The sequence below is a fragment of the Penaeus japonicus genome, unplaced genomic scaffold (assembly GCF_977035675.1).
Source record: "Penaeus japonicus unplaced genomic scaffold, GWHDUDI00000001_assembly GWHDUDI00000041, whole genome shotgun sequence".
Classification (NCBI taxonomy): domain Eukaryota; kingdom Metazoa; phylum Arthropoda; class Malacostraca; order Decapoda; family Penaeidae; genus Penaeus; species Penaeus japonicus.
The window spans coordinates 14,927,198-14,934,697 of record NW_028234443.1 but is presented as its reverse complement, the minus strand read 5'-3'; positions in this window follow the sequence as shown (position 1 = coordinate 14,934,697).

Genomic DNA, 7,500 nt, shown 5'->3' with positions numbered 1-7,500 from the left:
GCGGCTGTCGTCTCTGGGCCCTGCCTGAGGAAGCGAGTGTGCTCGCATTCCATCAGATAGTGCTCTATCTTGGCGTCCGGCGCGCCACAATGTTTGCAGCATCGCTCATCATGCCCAATGGTGGGTATGATTTGCCACGCACAAGGGTAGCCTAATCTCAGTCTGTGAAGACTGACTTCGGCTCGCCTTGGTAATTTAGGGGAGAGTATCAGCGACTCATAGCCTGTGGCGTCTGAGTACCAGCTGGCCGAGGGGGAGGTTCTCCCTTCCTCTCTGTGGCGCTGCAGGGCACCGACCTGCCCTGCAGCCATCGTTTTACACCTTAGCAGTTCTCGGCTAGGATGCACCACAAGATTACTCAAGGGTTTTTACCTGCCTTCCTCTGCTAGCCTGTCAGCTACATCGTCCCCTTTAATACCAACATGGCTTGGAATCCATTTGATGATAATGCGTCTACCCTGATCCAGGATTCTCAATGGTAAGAATCGTGGTCAGAAGATAAACGTTATTAAGGGGCGCGCTTTGCTGCAGGCTGTCTATGGCGGCCCTAGAGTCTGTATGTATGACAACATGCCCATCCGTCTGGGCTGCATGGGCTAGGGCTCCCTTAATAGCAACAGCCTCTGCCTGGAGCTAGGAGGCATTGTCAGACACCCGCATAGCTTGTGCTATGTCCCTTGCAGTGTGGGAAATGGGGTCTACAGAACCATCTGTGAAGTAGGTTTTACTACCCGGTGGAGTGATTTCTGCAATATTCCTCTCCGCCTCAGCCTTCAAAAGAGATGGAGAGTACTGAGTCTTTCTCCTTGACAGGGTCATGACAGAATACTCTATCAAGGATCTTGCCCATGGCGGGGCTGTGGCATAGTCAGGGTGAGGGAGGTCCATGCCCTTAACCAACAGTGTCTCTTTGAGCTCAAAGCGTATCAACACCCTGGCTGTATGAGACAGCCAGGAGTTGTTGGCAAAGAGTTCATGGTTCTGTGCAAGCCAACGCTGCACTTTTTGTCTTAGCTGCGAGTCCGGTGGGGACTGTAGGTCTTTGGTAAGAAACTGAGCCGCCATCTGATCAATCCGGATCTCCTGAGGGAAGAGGTTGGCCTCCAAGAGGAGGTTGGTAACTTTAGCCCATATAGGAGCACCCAGAATGACCCTGGTGGCATCGTTTTGCATGATGTCAAGTCTTTTCCTTAGTCCAGGCTTGACCGTAATCAGGGTGACGGAGGCGTAGTCCACGATGGGACGGACAGTGTGTACATAGAAGGATCTTAGTACACGGTGCCCAGCCCCTAAGCGCCGCCCTGACAGAGCTCTCATGACAGAGAGTCTTGCCTTGGTCCGTTCTAGGAGGTATTGAATTTCTGAGCAGAAGGTAAGGTTACTGTCAACCCATACACCCAGGTATTGGAAGACGTGAACCCACTCTAGCTCTAAGCCCTTGGACTCGCAGCCTTTGCTTTCGGACATCCTGTTTCAGCGCCATTACCTTCGATTTGGCTGCTGAGATCTTAAGCCCGACTCTGCGGCATTCCTCAGACATTAGATCCAGACAACGCTGGGTCTTTCTGATTAGGTTCTCATTCTGCCTCCCAACGGAGATAATTGCCAGATCATCTGCATATGAGATGATCTTGCACCCCGCTGGGAGTGGAATGTCGAGGATGCTTAACATGAAGGTGTTAAACAGAGCCGGGCTGAGGACCCCCCCTGGTGGAGTGCCATTCTCCAGGGGTAAATGCCTGGAAAGGTGACCTTGGAACTTCACTCTGGCAGTTCTGTCCTGAAAATAGTCACCAATCCAGGCAAGCAGTCTGCCCTTGATTCCTTTGCGGATCAGAACCTCTTGAATGGCGAGTGGGCTCGCCAGTTCAAAGGCCTTCTCCAGGTCCAGGAAAACAATGACAGATCTGGTGTTGCTGACAGTGCTTAGTAAGGTGGCTATACTGTGAGCAGTGCTCTTACCCCTTGTGAACCCATGTAGGTGTTCATGTGGAGGTCCCAGCTTCCATTGGAGCCGGTTCAGTACCATTCTCTCTGCCGTCTTTCCCAGACAGCTGAGTAGAGAGATGGGGCGGTACCGACCCGGCTCCTTTGGTTTAATGATGGGAACTATGTCAGCCTTCTTCCAGCACTGTGGTAGTCTGGAAGTCTCCTAGGACTTGTAGATGAGATGCAAGAATACAAGCTCACCTTCAAGTCCTAGGTGGGAAATGATGGGGTAGGAGATCCCATCACAACCCGGGGCTGACCGCGAACTGGTATATATATTATATGTTCGCCGTAGTTCCCTTAGAGAGAACATGGCATCGGCATCATCAGGCTCGACCGCCTTTTCTCTGATGAGGGCATGCCTGCCTGGAAGCAGTTCCTCTTGGCATGCCCTCAACTCTGCTGGTAGACGGACGCTACTTATTCTAGCAGAGAACTCGAGTGGTAGTCTCTCTGCCTCCGACCGCGGGTCATGGTGGGTCTTTCTGGGGGCTGAGCAATTTGTGGCCCGTCTGATACGGTTCCACAGCTCTGTAAGGGAGGTTTGGTGGCCAAAGGACTCACACCACTCCAGCCACTTTTCCTGCTTTACCCTCTTAGCAGTTTTCTAAGCATCCATGAGAGCCTCTCTCAAAAGAGCGTAGTTCTCAGGGGTTCTCTGTCTGACGAAGTGTCGTCTGCACATATTGATTCTGTGCTTGACCTCCTTAATCTCATCATTGTAGTACCAGGCGTCTTTGAAACACCTGGACCACGGACGAGTTTTGGGAATGGTCTCTGAGGCTGCTTCGTCTATGGCATTAACTAGTCTTGCCTCAAGTATATCCACATTATCATCGTGAGAATTCACTTGTTCTGAGGCACCTGGCCAGGGCCTCCTGGAAAGCTTTCCAGTTGGCCCTATCCACCTTCCATCGAGGATTGTGCTGGGGGCACAGGGGCCGGTTGTTGAGAAGAGCAATCTTGGGGCATGACTCAAGCACCGCAGCTATGTGATAGCCTGCCGCATCCCGGCTCCGAGTGGGAGCCAGGATGGGGTGGTGGGCCTTGAAGTCTCCCCCTATGAGAATTGGCTTGTGTGCCGCAGTAGCACAGACTTCAGTAATATCTAAGCTCCTACAGGTTGGCCTGCTGTACACATTGTACAGCTTGAGGGGACCCCCAGCCATATGGATCTCAACGGCAAGGAGTTTAACACCTTCTCCACACTGCACAGGATTGGCAATCAAGGAGCAGGTAATAGTTGACTTCACGAGGGTAATCAAACCTCTGGTGCCTTCATTAGAGGGCAACACAAAGGGATGATATCCTGAGAAGTGAACAGTGTCTCCTGTTAGAGTCTCCTGGAGCATGACAATGTCAATGTTCCGAGATCGCACGATCGCGTGAAGAAGGGCATTCCTCCGGGAAAAGCTGTTGATATTCCACTGCAGTATGCTTAGATTAAGAGCCATTGTGCTAATCTGAGTCCATTAAGTCTGCATCGTCAATGACGTCGACATAATCGGTCTCAGTGTCCGACGCCCCAGTGTGGGTAACGTCTGACAACTCCTTGGTGAGTTCGTCACTGATCGTGATTTCCTCACTGGACTCGTCACTGTCGTCAGGACAGGTCGAGCCATTAGAAGGGCTGGGTTTCCTGGGAGGTGGGGAACCCCTGGTCGCCTTGACCTTCACCCTGGATGGTCGTGGCTTCCTCGCCCTTTGGGGTTTGGGTTCAGGCTCTGCCAGTGTGGTCTTGGCCGCGGGTTGGGTGGGGAGACAAGTCTCGCCTTGAGTTGGATTGGGTGTAGAGGCCTTGGGCCTTACATCTCTTTCCTTCAGGGCAGCGACAGTCTGGGTCGTTGCCGTCACGGCGACCTTGACTGCCTTCTCCGTCTCTTCACTGGTCCTTCCCAATGCTGTCGCAACTGCTGTGACAACTGCCGTCAGCAGGAGCGTCAAGTCATTCTCTGTAAACAGAGTTTGACTCTCTGCTCTTGGGGTGGCCTTTGGTGTGTTCCCAGACCCCTTCCGGGTCTGTTTCCGTCTTGGAACACCCACCAGGGCCGGAAACTCCTTTGTGTTGGAGGTGTCCAGTGGTGGTTTTGTTATGGGCGGTGCTTCCTTCCTCTTAGGAGGGGGGGAGCCCTTACCCCTTTGTTCTGCTACCAGACATAAGTGCCTGGAGGGGCAGGAACAAAGTCCGGCCGTTTTACAACGACCTCTTGCCGCCGAAGAGCTTCTTTCCTGACGGAACAACCGAGGCTCCAGGCATGGTGCTTTTTGTGGCAGTTGGGACACTTGGCAGTAGTGTCCCGCTTGCCGTCTTTGTGTGCTTTGAGGCACACCTCCGTGCTGTGTGCCTGACTACAGACACCACACTTCGGCTTTGCAGAGCAAGTGGCCTGGTGGTGTATGTACTTCTGACACGTCAAGCAACGGAGTGGGTCCGGGACATACGTCCTGAGGTTGTAGGAGCCCCAATTACCAAGGTCCAAGGACGCAACTGGGGCTCCCTTCAAGGTGACCAGGACTTACCTGGTTGGGTGCTTCCCTTTGGAAAGTCGGGAAGCTTTCACCACCTTGGGATGGGCAGTGATGACCTCAAGGTCATACATCTGAGGGAAGCCAAGAAGCACCATCTTGGACTTCCTCTCATCAGAAGTCAGGGCCGCCAAACTCGCCTTCCGCCCGTCCAGGAGCTTGTCAGTCTCCTGGAGGAAGGTGAGGGTGGACTGGTCCTTAGGGATGATTATCATGCCTTTGTCTCTGGCAATTCTAATCGTCAGATGGCACTGCCTCTTGGTTTCCAGAGCTCGTACTATCTGATAAGCGTTGTCGAATCCCTCAGGCTTAGAGGGAACCCTAAATTGGGGGAAACGACTCGGGGCTACAGACTCGCCGGCCGAGGACGGTTAGTGCCTGCCTTCCGAACCGACGCCGGAATTTTGGCAGTGGGGCCAGCAGGGTTGGAGGGTCCTGTCTGGCTTCCATTTTTGGTTTGACTCGTCTTCTGAACCGACGCCAGAGACTTGTCAGTGCCAAGGGCTGGTTTGGAGGGTCCAGCCCGAGGCTCTTGGGTAGGCTTTCTCTGAACCGACGCCAGAGCCTTTCTCAACTTTCGACTTTTGTCACCAAGGACCTTAAAAGGTTCCAAGGTGACAGCTTTGGTCTTCTTCGTTCCAGGCTCGTCAACATGGGGGTCAGTCAGGGTTTTTTTTATTGAAAGATGCCATAGAGTAAAGCGTTCAATTAATCCTCCCATGCCCTCACCCACCACAGAGTCCAACAAGGGGAAGCTGTGCACTGAGACCATGCTCAGAAGCCACAGGGGTGGTGGGAGGATATACGCAACCCCCATCTCGCATTGATGGCATTCACAAATACATGCGATTGCCTGCAAGACAGGAGCTGCTTGACCCTAGCCTAGCTCGAAAGAGAGACCAGCCGATTGACCTAATCAAGCCGAGATCAGGCCACCTGTCTTGCTGGAATAGAGAACCAAAGAGGTGTGTTGCTAGCTGCAGGGCGTACTCATATGCGGCATCGCTCAACCTCCAGGACTACCATCTCCCAGCGCACAGGGGCGCCACACACGGCAAACACATGGGCAGGTGTGTGCCCCCCTGGGGGGAGGACCAGGGGGGGGTGTAATCCCACCTACTAGATCAGCACCTAGGAACGTTTAGTCGTCCTTCCTCGGAGAATCGACCGCTAGAAGGCCACCTCAACGGGAGGGAGAGATTGGCCATTTCTAGAACAGGCTCTTCTGAGGAAGGAGTTCAAGCCCCTGCGCCACGACAAGGCGGTTCCTTATTGCGGGGGGCCAAGCTTCATGTACCCACTTTCTCTTCACTTTTTGTTTTGCCTCTTCTTCTTCATCAAGGATTATGGCAATCATTGCCAACTCCACGTCCAAAACTTTGCCATCCTGGAAAACACTGTTTTCACGCTGTACGGCATCACCACGGATGTCTGTGCATAGACGTCACAGAAACAACACGGATATCACTTACACTGAGCGGACACAGCACTGATACGTCACTGATGTGTGTGAATCGACCTTAAACAGGTAATCCACATTCGAACTTTGTTTAGAGTCGCAATTTTCTCTTTTCTTAATGAAATATCCGATAGTATTAGAATTGTAAAAAAAAAAAAAAAAAAAAAAAAAAAAAAAACGAAAACAGATCTGAGGATTTAATGGTTTTCTAAGATCAAAACTAAGACCGCCCATATATGGAAGTTTTATATATTTAATGTCTTCGTTGACTGTGGTTGGTACAGGTTTCGGGTGGAATTTCTGACACAGGAAATTTCGTAGTGCTTTATAAAATAGGTAAGATGGGTACCCATTTGTAGTGAAATAATCCTTTAAGAATGAAACTTCTTTATGAAAACTGGTCCAACTTATGCATATATCAAGAAATAATAGTTCATTATTTTGTTCAATTTCACAAGTGAATTTAATATTTGGGATGTGAATTCAAGTATGTAAGGAAAGGGTTAATGTGAGAGGGGTCATTAAAGAGTAAGAAAGTATCATCCATGTAACGACGATATAAAATAGGTTTGAAATTCTCAGGACAATTATTCAACCAAGCTTTTTCATGATGGCAAAGGAAAGTGTTTGCATAACAAGGGCCAAGTGGCGATCCCATTGCTAGACCGTCTATCTGTGTGTAGATAGTAGTCATTAAAAGTAAACACTGAATTGTGAGCAGCTATATCCAATAGTTTCTCATAAGTTGTCTTGTTTAGACCATACGAGTTTAAGAGTGATGAGGTCGTTTTGTTTATGATTATATCAGTGGTTTCATTGAGAGGAACATTAGTAAATAACGAATAATGTCAAAGCTGGACATTGTGACAGGTCGTAGTGGTTTAAGGTCACTTATTTCTTTAATAAATGAAAAGGAGTTTTCTATGGTATATTCATTAGTAGTCAATGGGGTGATGATCTTAACTAAGAATTTAGCAACATTATAATTGAAGGTTCCAGTAGCAGAAATGATGGCGCGTAGTGGTTGAAGGATTTTATGAATTTTGAGAAGGCCATATAAGAAACCAGGTTTGGAGCCACATGTAGTTAGGAGGTTGTAAGTGGTTTCACCGATAGATGTTCTTATCGAGCGCAAGAGTCTGTTTAGTTTGTCTTCCAGTTTCAGTAGATAAGTAGCGGTGTCATACATGACTGGTTTGAATTTGGAAGTGTCATTAACTATAGTTTTAAGCTTATTAAGGTATTCAACTTTGCTTAGGATAACAACTCCACGACCCTTATCTGGTTTAGTGATGACGATGTTATTATCATCTTTTAAGACATTTAAGGGTGCAAGGAAGGGGTGTGGATTACAATTGTCCTTGGTATGACATTTGAATTTCTTGTATCATGTGCCACAGTAGAAATGCTGTTGGTGATATGTTTCCATCTTTATAAATCTCACAGTTTTTGATGGTGTGACAGTTTTTCAAAACAGAGAAAGAATTGGTTATGGGAAATGGTACTTTGTGGCATACAATAATCAA